Below are 12,921 nucleotides of genomic sequence, written 5' to 3'. Positions count from 1 at the left end.
CACCAACACTTGCTGTTTCTTGAGGTTTTTATTTTAGCCATTCTCACAGTGTGAGGTGATATCTTATTGTGGTTTTGATTTACATTTCCCTGATGATCGGGGATGTTGAGCATCTTTTCATGTGTCTCTTGGCCAGAGTGTCTACTTTGGGGAAATGTCTGTTCATGTCTTCTGCCCATTTTAAAATTGGATTATTTGGTTTTGTTAGTGTTGAGTTGTATAAGTTTTTTTGTGTATTTTGGATACTAATCCTATATGGATATGTCATTTGCAAATATCTCTTCCCATTCCATAGGTTGTCTTTTAGTTCTATTAGTTGTTTCTTTCACTGTGTAGAAGCTTTTTATTTTGATGTGGTCTGAATAGTTTATTTTTGCTTTTGTTTCCCTTGCCTCAGGAGACATATCTAGAAAGATGTTGCTACAGCCAATGTCAGAGAAATTACTATCAGTCCTCTTATCTAGGATTTTTATGGTTTCAGGTCTCACATTTAGGTCTTAATCCATTTTGAATTTGTTTTTGTGTTTGGTGTAAGAAAGTGGTCTAGTTTCATTCTTCTACATGTGGCAGTCCAGTTTTCCCAACACATTTGTTGAAGAGACAGTCTTTTTCCCATTGCATATTCTTGCCTCCTTTATTGATGATTAATTGACCATATAATTGTGGGCTCATTTCTGGGCTTTCTATTCTATCCTATTGACATATGCATCTATTTTTGTGCCAGTACCATACTGTTTTGATTACTACAGTTTTGTAATATAACTTGAAGTCCAGAATTGTGTACCTCCAGTTTTGTTTTGTTTGTTTTTTTCAAGATTGCTTTGGCTATTCAGGGTCTTTTGTGGTCCCATACAAATTTTAGGATTGTTTGTTCTAGCTCTGTGAAAAATGCTGTTGGCATTTTGATAGGGATTGCATTAAATGTGTAGATCACTTTGGGTAGTATAGACATCTTAACAATATTTGTTCTTCCAATCCATGAGCATGGAATGTTTTTCCATTTCTTTGTGTCATCTTCCATTTCTTTCCTCAATATTTTATAGTTTTCAGAGTACAGGTCTTTCACCTCTTTGGTTAGATTTATTCCTAGGTATTTTATCATTTTGGTGCAATTATAAATGGGATTGTTTTCTTAATTTCTCTTTCTGCTGCTTCATTATTAATGCACAGAAATGCCATGGATTTGTGTACATTGATTTTGTATCTGTTACTTTACTGAATTCATTGATCAATTCTAGTAGTTTTTTGGTGGAGTCTTTAGGGTTTTCTATATATAGTATCATGTCATCTGCAAACAGTGAAAGTTTTACTTCTTCCTTACCAATCTAGGTGCCTTTTATTTCTTTTTGTTGTCTGATTGCTGTGGCTAGGACTTCCAGTACTATGCTGAATAAAAGTGGTGAGAGTTTGACATCCCTGTCCTGTTCCTGATCTTAGGGGAAAAACCCTTAGCTTTCTTATTGAGTATGATGTTAGCTGTGGGTTTCTGATATAAAGTCTCATGTTGAGTTATGTTCCCTCTAAACCTACTTTGTTGAGGGTTTTTATCATGACTGGATGTTGTACTTTGTCAAATGGTTTTTCTGAGTCTATTAAAATGATCATATGGGGGCGCCTGGGTGGCTCAGTCGGTTGGGCATCTGCCTTCGGCTCGGGTCATGATCTGGAGTCCCGGGATCGACTTCCATATTGGGCTCCCTGCTCAGCGGGGAGCCTGATTCTCCCTCTGCCCCTCCCCTGTCTCATGCTCTCTCTCTGTCTCATTCTTTCTCTCTCAAATAAATAAATAAAATCTTAAAAAAAATGATCATGGTTTTTATCCTTTCTGTAACTGATGTAATGTATCACATTGATGGATTTGCAAATATTGAACAATGTTGCATCCCAGGAATAAATCCCACTTGATTGTGGTGCATGATTTTTTTTAACATATTGTTGGATTTGGCTTGACAATATTTTGTTGAGGATTTTTGCAATATGTTCATCAGAGATATTGGCCTGTAATTCTCTCTCTCTCCCTTTTTTTTAGATTTTATTTTTAAGTAATTTCGACACCCAATGTGAAGCTTGAATTTACAGCCCCAAGATTGAGTCACATGTTCTACTGACTGAACCAGCCAGGCGCCCTTGTAGTTCTTTCTTTCTTTCTTTTCTTCCTTTTTTTTTTTTTTTTTTTTTTTGTGGTGTCTTTGTCTGGTTTTGGTATCAAGGTAATGCTGGCCTTATACAATGAATTTGGAAGTTTTCTTCCCTCTTCTATTTTTTGGAATAATTTGAGAAAAATAGGCATTAACTCTTCTTTAAATGTTTGGTAGAATTCACCTGTGAAGCCATCTGGTCCTAGACTTCCGTTGTTGGGATTCTTTTTTTAATTATTATTGATTCAATTTCATTTCTAGTCATTGACCTGTTCAAATTTTCTATTTCTTCATGCTTCAGTTTTGGTAGGTTATGTTTCTAAGAATTTATCCATTTCTTATAGGTTGTCCATTTGTTGGCATATACTTTTTCATAATATTCTTTTACAATCCTTTGTATTTCCGTGGTGTTGGTTGTTATTTCTCCTCTTCCATTTGTCATTTTGTTTGAGTTCTCTCTCTCTCTCTTTTATTTTTTTGATGAATCTGGCTAGAGGTTTATCACTTTTGTTGATCTTTTAAAGAACCAGCTCCTGGTTTCATTGTTCTGTTCTATTGTTTTTTTAGTTTCTGTATCACTTATTTCTGTTCTAATCTTTATTATTTCCTTCCTTCTACTGGTTTTGAGTTTTGTTCTTCTTTTTCTAGCTCTTTGAGGTGGAAGGTTAGGTTGTTTATTTGAGATTTTTCTTAGTTCTTGAGGTGGGCCTGTTTTGCTATAAACTTCCCTCTCAGAACCATTTTTGCTACATCCCAGAGATTTTGTACCATTGTGTTTTCATTTTCATTTTCCTCCACGTAATTTTTTATTTCTTTTTTTATTTCTTGGTTGACCTATTCATTATTTAGTAGCATGTTATTTAAACTCCATGTATTTGTGGTCTTTCAAGATTTTTTCTTGTGGTTGATTTCTAGTTTCACAGTGTTGTGGTCAGAAAAATGCATGATCTATTGTGGAGAGTGTTCCATGTGCACTTGCAAAAAATGTGTATTCTGGTGTTTTAGGATGGAATGTTCTGAATATATTTGTTAAATCCATCTGGTCTAGTATGTCATTCAAAGCCATTGTTTCCTTGTTAATTTTCTGTTTGGCTGATCTGTCCATTGATGTAAGTGGGGTGTTAAAGTCCTCCACTATTATTGTATTACTGTCAATTAGTTCCTTTATGCTTGTTATTAACTGTTTTATGTTTTTGGGTGCTCCTCCCATGTTGGGTGCATAAATATTTACAATTGTTATATCTTCTTGTTGGATTGTCCCCTTTATGATTATAAGGTGTCCTTTTTTATCTCTTGTTATAGTCTTCATTTTTTTTTTTTCTTCTCCCCCCCTTTTTTTTTCTCCCCCCCGTTATAGTCTTCATTTTAAAGTCTATTTTGTCCAATATAAGTATTGCTACCCTGCTTTCTTTTGACATCCATTTGCATGATAAGTGTTTCTCCATCCCTTCACTTTCAGTCTGCATGTGTCTTTAGGTCTGAAATGTATCTCTTATAGGCGGCATATAGATGGGTCTGGTTTTCTTATCCTTTTGGTCACCCTATGTCTTTTGATTGGAATGTTTAGTCCATTTACATTCAAAGTAATTATTGATAAGTAAGTATTTATTGCCATTTTGATACTTGTTTTGTGGTTGTTTTTGTAGTTCTTCTCTGATTCTTTCTCCTCTTGCTCTTTTTCATGGTTTGTTCCCTTCAGTGCTATACTTGGATTCCTTTATTTTTTGCATTTTTTTGTTATATACAAACCACTAGGTTTGTGTATTACATCTTCTGCATATAGCAGTCTACATTAAGTTGATGGTTGCTTAAGTTTGAGCCCATTCTTTACTCCTCCCCTCCAACATTTTTGGTATATGGTGCCATACTTTACATCTTTTTATTTTGTGAGTCCCTTCACTGATTTTTACAGATATGCTTGTTTTTACTGCTTTTGTGCTTCCTACTTTTTTTTTTTTTAAAGATTTTATTTATTCATTTATTTGAGAGAGTGAGAGAGAGAGAGAGCACATGAGAGGGGGGAAGGTCAGAGGGAGAAGCAGACTCCCTGCCGAGCAGGGAGCCCGATGCAGGACTCGATCCCGGGACTCCAGGATCATGACCTGAGCTGAAGGCAGTCGCTTAACCAACTGAGCCACCCAGGCGCCCTTTGTGCTTCCTACTTTTTAAACTCTTACTTATGGTCTTTCCTTTCCACTCAAAGAGTCCCCTTTAACATTTCTTGTAGAGCTGATTTAGTGGTCATGAACTCCTTCAGCTTTTGTTTGTCTGGGAAACTCTTTATCTCTCCTCCTATTTTGAATGATAGCCTTACTGGGTAGAGTATTCTTGGCTGCAGATTTTTTTCCTTTCAGCACTTTGAATATATCAAGCTACTCCCTCTGGCCCACAATAGTTCTCCTGAAAAATCCACTGATGGCCTTATGTGGTTTCCTTTCTATGTAACTATCTTTTTTTTTCTCTCTTGCTGCTTTTAAGATTCTCTATCATTACTTTTGGTCATTTTAATTACTATATGTCTTGGTGTGGACCTCCTTGGGTTGATTTTTTTGTGGGATCTTTGTGCCTCCTAGATCTGGATTTCTGTTTCCTTCCCCAAATTGGGGAAGTTTTCAGCTATTATTTCTTCAAATAAATTTTCTGCCCCCTTTTCTCTCTCTTCTTCTTCTAGGATCCCTATAAATGTTAATGTTATCATGCTTGATGGAGTCACTGAGTTCCCTTAGTCTATTTTCATTTTGCATAATTTTTTTTTCTCACATGCGCAGCTTGATAACTTTCCATTACCTGTCCTCCAGGTCACTGATTTGTTCCTCTGCTTCTTCTAGCCTGCTATTTATTCCATCTAATGTATTTTTAATTTATTGTGTTCTTCATTTCTGATTGGTTCTTTATGCTTTCTATCTCTTCATTAAGGGTCTCACTGATGTCCTTCACTCTTTTCTTAAGTCCAGTGAGTATCTTTATGATTATTACTTTAAATTCTCTATCAGATAAATTACTTATATCTGTTTTGCTTAGGTCTCTTATCATGGTTTTGTCCTGTTCTTTTATTTGGGACATAGTCCTCTGTCTCCTCATTTTGTCCAACTCTCAGCATCTTTTTCTGTGTTTTAGGAAAGTCAGCTATGTCTCCTGCTCTTGAAAGTGATGGCCTTATGGAGACAAGGTCCTGTAATGCCCTGCAGTGCAGTGTCCCCTGGTGCTTCAGGGATGTCTCCTATGTGTGTTGCTGTTGTGTCCTGGCCATTTTTTCTTTCAGTCCAGTTGTCTGCAGAGTCTCTCTTTGCCTGTGGTGGACAGTGTTTGGTCCCTGGCCATGGTGAAGCATATAGTTTTAACAAGGTATACACCAGTGGGCATGCAAAATGTTTTCCAACATCCATTCTGCTGCCACTGCTGGGACTGGGGCTGCCTGGGCAGGGTGCTCAGTTTTAACAAGGTGTGCCTTGGGTTTGCACAGGGCCTGCAGCCACCACCCCCACCATGTTGGGGGGTGGGGGAGGGAGATGGCACCTGCCACCTCCTTTGTTCCTGGAGAAGTACCTCCAATGCTGCCCCTCTGGACATGCTCTGAGATGCATAAATAACTCTCTCACTCCTGTGCACTCCGGGCATTTTTCATTGCTGTTTCTGTGCTGTAACTCACAGGCTGTTTGTCATGCTATCTCTTTAAGGGTGGGGACTTCGCTTCCTATTGCCCTCCAGGCTCTCCTAGAACGGAGCCCTCTGATTTTTAAAATTCCAGGCTTTAGGTCCCATTGATTGTAAGAAGTCACAAAATTTGGTCCCTTTGGTTTTCAAAGCTAAATGTTTTGGGGTTTTGTCTTCCCTGCACAGGCTCCCTGGTGAGATAATCTGTTTCTCTCCCTTCTCTATGCCTGCAGCTTCCTCCCCCATGGACAGCCACAGTTCATTTAGTTCCCCACCATGTCTGCCCTTCTTGCCCTCTTTGATGTCACCTCTGGCTTCTTCTCTACCTTTTGTTGTGGAGTTTGTTCTGTCAATCCTCAGGTCATTTCCTGGGTTATTTACACTGATGTGTTATCTAGTTGTATCCATGGGACGAGGTGAACTTCGGGTCCTCTTACTCTGCCATCTTGGCACCCCTCTCAATTAAAGTAAATTTTAAGATATTTTAAAACAGGAAGCAGAAGCTGTCTGTGAGTGGCTCTAAAAGAAGGGTTATTTCTGGAAGGTCCCAAATGGACTAGGGGAATGGAGTGGGTCAGGACATACTTGTGAGACCCAACAATTAGGAAGAGACTGAAGAGCAACTACTCAAAGACCAAGGATAACTCTCTCTCTCCCCACCCATTAACAATCCCTGTCAGTCAATTTAGTACTCTGAAAGCAACCAAAGAACTAATGGAGAGTATTAGAAATGCAGGGAATTAAGGAGAATTGCTTTGAACAACAGCAGTTTAATCTTGGAAAACATCATTTGAACTCTTACTCTTCTTGAAAATAAACTTTTAATTGCAGTATAATATACAAACACAAAAGTGCACATATATTAGTACAGCTTATTAAATTTTCACAAACTCAACACACTCATGTAACCAGCATCTAGATCAAGAAAGAGTATATTATTAGTACCCCAGGATCCCCCCATTGTTGTTTTTTTAATGTCAAATGACAGTGTGGGCCTGTTTCTGGGCTCTCTTGGGAGCGACTGACATTGTCACAATACTGAATTCTCCAATCTTTGAACATGGTCTATCTCTTACAAAGGGAAGCTTTATGATTCAACAGCTGGTGGGAAATGCAGGAATATCAGGAAGAGATTGGCTGAATTCATCAGTTTCTCTGAAGTTTCTGAGAGTCCCTCGAGGAAGCAGATGTCCCCCACTCTCCATATGATCTAGAAAGAATGTGAATGTGCTCCTTGGCTTCACAGAGTAAGTAAAGTTGCCACCTGGAGCCTCCACTCCATTTCTTTATCCAAATCACAGCAGGTGCTTGGTGTCTTCCCTTCTGCATAGAACGTCCTCCATCATTTTGTGCCACTTTTTCTCCAGTTCCTCTGCTAAGAATTTAAGTATGATCCAGCACTTTTGGTGGCCTTCCATCTTGGTGCAGGGCTGTTGCTCTAGCCTTTATTCTTGCTGGTCACTTTGGAGTGGTGCTGCTAGCTGTTCCTTGTTGATTGACCTCCTATCCTAGGACTGTCTTTGAAATTTGTTCTTCATGCTGGTGTGCCTTAAGGGAAAACAGGGATACCTTCTTAACATGGAATGCTTCCCACCAATTTCCATGATAAAGTTTTCAACATAAAAAAAAAAAACTAGAACAAATCATATAGTTTATATACACATACCAATCAACTAGAGTTAACAACTGTTAATATTTGCCATGTTTGCCATAGTGGTCTTATTATTGAGATGTTGTGAAATGAATACAGACATCATTATATTTCACCTTAAGTATTTCAGTAGGCATCTCTAAAAAGTAAGGTCATTTCCCTACATGACCCCACAATAACCTTATCATCTCTAACAATATTCCTTCATATTATCTAATATCTAGAAGTTAGTCAATATTTTTCAACTGTCCCCCAAATATCTTTATAGCTGGTTTATTCATATATTATCTTACTGTATGTCTCTTCAATCTTGAACTATCTTACCATTCACTTGTTGAAGCCACACCTTCTGGATTTGTCTGCTTGCTTCCTCATATAACTGTGTGAGTTGTTTTTTCTATCGCTCCTCTTTCTTTCAACCAGAATTTAAATATTTTTTGGCAAAAATACTTTATAGGTGGTGCTGTATACTTCATATTTCATCATACTAGAAGGCACATGAATCTAGTTCTCCCAATATTTGCAATGCTAAGAGTGATCTTTGGATTAAGATGATGATAGCTTGATACTAGAATTACAAAATTATATTCTCCTGCTTGTGCTTAGCAAGTAACCTATGAGGTGAAATTTTATGAATATGTAAAACACCAGTTCCCATCAGTCTTTCACCTAATGCTTTTAACATCTTTTGTTGATCCTTGCATGAATCAACTATTTCATTAGGGGTTGTAAATTGATTTTCTAATTCTATTATTCCTTCGACATTTATTATCCAGCATGCCTCTATAAGTCAGACTCTCCCTCATCAACAAGGTTAATCTGATTATCCTGATAACAGATCCTAATGAAAAAGTGGGATAAATGCTTAATTACTTTCCTTTACTAACCTATTTTCAAAGTAAGAAAGTAATTACCAATTTTCAAAGTTAATGCTTTAGCTACCACCACTGGTAACAAATGAGTTTGTTTTTTACTCTTATTCAAATAGCATTGTGAACTTATAATGTAATATCATTATGAATTCTAAGTACTTCAACCAATTATATTAAATGTTTTTTGATGCTCACATTGTTATACATTTGGCCAGTAGAACACCTTCAAGATGGTTTACTTCTTTTGACAAGCTTTTATAAGCCTTTGAAAGTTTCCTTACTTTCTGACATAACCAGATCATCCACACTCACCAGCTCATCAATTTACAAGCTGTGTAAACTTGAACAATTTTCTTAAATTTTCCAAGCTTTAGCATCCTCATCTATAAGATGGAAATAGTGGTACCTACCTCATAGTATTAATATGAAGAATAAATGAGATAGTGTTATTTGCTATAGTAACTGGCATTCAGTAAGTAAGTAATAAATCATAGTTATTATTATTATTACTATTGGTCCAAGCTCTGGTTAACTTGGTTAAGACATGTAGCCTCAGCTTCTCTATCTATACAATGGGAGATTTGAACTATAAACTTTGAGGTCCATTCCACTTCCAACATTCAATGATTCTCTTTTGTAACCAGATCAGTGGTTCTGTACAGATTTGACAAAAACAAAAACAAAACAACAGAAAAAAAAAGAAGAGCATTTATGAAAAACCCACAAATAACACCATATTCAATAGTGAAAGACCAAAATCTTTCCCCTTAAGATTAGAATCAAAATAAGAAGTCCTCTTTCATCACTGCTATTCAACATCATACTGGAAGTTCGAGCCAGAGCAATTAGGAGTTGAAATGAGTTGAAGGAGCATTGAAGGAGTGTCCTAGAACTGAGCCAATGTGCAAAGACTGGGAGAGGTCTCTCTCTCTGTCTTTTTCCCATTCAGTTTCTGGAATTCAAGGAAATCTGTTAAAACACTACCTGAATATAAGCTAAACAAAGAGAGACTTCAGAGATCACTTATAACAAAGATTGAAAACTTTACAAAATAGTTTAGAAAAGTAATTAGGCAAACAAATAGCTAAAGCTTATAGCAAGCAACAATAACAAACACTGAAGGAGTAAACAATCTGAATTTTGGAGTTGCCATGTTATAACATTCAAAATGTTCAGTTTTTTAAAAAAATTATGTAGTATAAAAAGAAATAAGAAAGTATGGCCCATTCACAGAAGATATGAATGTCCCTAGGGAAGACATTGAACTTACTAGAAAAAGCTTTTAAATAAATTGTCTTTAATATTCTCAAAGAACTAAAGAAAACCATGAACAAATAGGTAAAGGAAAACTGAAAACAAGAGGGGGGAAAGATGGCAGAGGAGTAGGGGACCCTATTTCAACTGGTCCCCGGAATTGAGCTGGATATCTACCAGACCACTCTGAGCTCCCACGAAACCAGCCTGAGATGTAAGAAGATCTGGATCTTTACAAACAGAATATCGCAGGCAGTTAGTTTTGAGGTACAAAGCGGGGAGCCGTGATTCCGTGGGCAGATATCGGAGGATAAACAGCAGCGGGAGGGCACCTGGCCATGGGGATACTACACTGCCAGTAAGTGACAGTCTCACTCGCTGTGGACGGGGCACAGACTCACAGACTGGTAGTGGTGGGGAAAGGACTTTAGGGCAGCCCCCTGGGCGGAAACCCAGAGTGGTGGGGTCGCGCCTGCGAACTGCAGCCCCTGGGACAGAAACCCAGAGCGGCGGGGTCGTGCGCACGAACTGGGAGCAGCTGGTGGTTTTAGAAGCACAAGGGGCAGAGACGTGCCCCAACCTGGAGGCAGGACTGGGGGCACTGCGGAGGGGCGCACAACCCAGGACGCTGCAGTTTATAGCAGCACGGACAGAAACGGAGACAGTGTGGCCTGGCGGGCTCACTGAAGAACAGACTGCGGTCTCTCTGCTCTGAGGCAGAGGGTTGGAAACGGTCTCTTCTGCTCTGACTCGTGGAAGAGACGCGGAAAGCCACCAGGGAAAGCTGCCAGAGAACAAAAGCCCCCAAAACTGATTCCCACTGAGCCCATTCCCCCGCCACAGTGGGGCAAGGCAACACCGCCCAAACAGGGTTGCCTGAGTAACAGTGTGGCAGGCTCCTCCCACAGAAGACAGGCTGGGAAAACAAGAGGCCAGCAACCCTAAGGTCCCAAGAAAACAGGTGCATCTTGCTTGGGTTCTGGTCAATAATTTGGACTCTATAGATTCCCTCAAACACCCATCAACAGAATGACTAGGAGGAGGAGCCCCCAAAATAGAAAAGATTCAGAGATTATGACTTATGCTGCAGATTTACAAATGGATGCAGATATAACCAAGATGTCAGAGATGGAATTCAGGCTAGCAATTGTGAAGACAATGGCTACAATGGAGAAATCAATTAATGGCAACATAGAGTCTCTAAGGGCAGAAATGAAAGGTGAATTGGCAGAACTTAAAAATGCTATCAATGAGATCCAATCCAATCTAGATAATCTAACAGCTAGGGTAACTGAGGCAGAAGAGCGAATAAGTGACCTGGAAGACAATATAACAGATAAAAAGGGAAAAGAGGAGGCCAGGGAAAAACAACTCAGAATCCATTAAAATAGAATCAGAGAAATAAGTGACACCATGAAGCATTCCAATGTCAGAATAATTGGAATCCCGGAGGGAGTGGAGAGAGAGAGAGGACTAGAAGATGTATTTGAGCAAATCATAGCTGAGAACTTCCCTAATCTGGGGAAGGAAACAAACATTTGAATCCTAGAGGCAGAGAGGACCCCTCCTAAGATCAAGGAAAACAGGCCAACACCCCAGCATGCAATAATAAAACTTGCAAATCTTAGAACAAAGGAAACCATCTTAAGGGCAGTTAGGGGGAAGAGGTTCCTTACGTACAGAGGGAGGAACATCAGAATAATGTCAGACCTATCCACAAAGACCTGGCAAGCCAGAAAGGCCTGGCAAGACATATTCAGGGTATTAAATGAGAAGAACATGCAGCCAAGAATACTTTATCTGGCAAGGCTTTCATTTAGAATGGATGGAAAGATGCAGAGCTTCCACGACCGGCAGAAACTGAAAGAATATGTGACCACTAAGCCGGCCCTGCAAGATATATTAAGGGGGGTTCTATAAAAGGAGAAAGACCCCAAGAGTGATATACAACAGAAATTTACAGGGACAATCTATAAAAACAACGTCTTCACAGGCAACATGATGACAATTAATTCATATCTTTCAATAATCACTCTCAACATGAATGGCCTAAACGCTCCCATAAAATGGCACAGGGTTGCAGATTGGATAAAAAGACAGGACCCATCCATATGCTGTCTACAAGAGACTCATTTTGAACCTAAAGATACATCCAGACTGAAAGTGAAGGGATGGAGATCCATCTTCCATGCCAGCGGACCTCAAAAGAAAGCTGGGGTAGCAATTCCTATATCAGACAAATTAGATTTTAAACTAAAGTCTGTAATAAGAGACACAGAAGGACACTATATCATTCTTAAAGGGTCTATCCAACAAGTAGATCTAACAATTGTAAATATCTATGCCCCCAACATGGGAGCAGCCATCTACATAAGCCAACTGTTAACCAAAATAAAGAGTCATAGTGATAACAATACGTTCATTGTAGGAGACCTCAATACTCCACTCTCAGCAATGGACAGATCATCTAAGCAGAAAATCAACAAGGAAACAAGAGCTTTGAGTGATACATTGGATCAGATGGACCTCATAGATATTTACAGAACATTCCACCCTAAAACAACAGAATACTCATTCTTCTAGAGCGCACATGGAACTTTCTCCAGAATAGACCATATACTGGGTCACAAATCAGGTCTCAACCGATACCAAAAGATTGAGATTATTCCCTGCATATTCTCAGACCACAATGCTCTAAAACTGGAACTCAATCACAAGAAAAAATTTGGCAGAAATTCAAACACTTGGAAGCTAAAGACCACTCTGCTCAAGAATGTTTGGGTCAACCAGGAAATCAAAGAAGAACTTAAACAATTCATGGAAATCAATGAGAACGAAAACACATCAGATGTGTGTTTTGGGATGTATCTATGGGATACTGCAAAGGCGGTCCTAAGGGGGAAATACATAGCCATCCAAGCCTCACTCAAAAAAATAGAAAAATCCCAAATTCACCAACTAACTCTACACCTTAAAGAACTAGAGAAAAAGCAACAAACGATGCCTAAGCCATGCATTAGAAGAGAAATAATTAAAATTAGAGCAGAAATCAATGAATTAGAAACCAGAAACACAGTAGATCAGATCAACGAAACTAGAAGTTGGTTCTTTGAAAGAATTAATAAGATCGATAAACCACTGGCCAGACTTATCCAAAAGAAAAGAGAAAGGACCCAAATTAATAAAATTATGAATGAAAGGGGAGAGATCACGACTAACGCCAAGGAAATAGAAACAATTATTAGAAATTATTATCAACAACTATATGCCAATAAACTGAGCAATCTAGATGAAATAGAGGCCTTCCTGGAAACCTATAAGCTGCCAAGACTGAAACAGGAAGAAATTGACA

General features: G+C 38.6%; 1 long non-coding RNA gene across 3 annotated transcripts in view; it reads right to left on the bottom strand.

Moving 5' to 3' along the window:
• The window catches only part of LOC118554890 (uncharacterized), a 58,778-nt gene that overhangs the window by 29,424 nt on the left and 16,433 nt on the right, over positions 1-12,921 (bottom strand). The window contains exon 3 of one of the 3 annotated variants that reach the window (XR_013450424.1): positions 6,524-7,340. The exons of the other annotated variants lie outside the window; for them this stretch is intronic. This is a non-coding gene — a long non-coding RNA (uncharacterized LOC118554890). Of the gene's footprint in view, positions 1-6,523; positions 7,341-12,921 lie in introns of those variants that run through there. 3 annotated transcript variants of the gene reach the window in all.

Source organism: Halichoerus grypus, chromosome 8 (assembly GCF_964656455.1).
Source record: "Halichoerus grypus chromosome 8, mHalGry1.hap1.1, whole genome shotgun sequence".
Taxonomy (NCBI): Eukaryota; Metazoa; Chordata; class Mammalia; order Carnivora; family Phocidae; genus Halichoerus; species Halichoerus grypus.
Note: the sequence above shows the minus strand (reverse complement) of the source record. Positions and strands in the feature narration are given on the sequence as shown.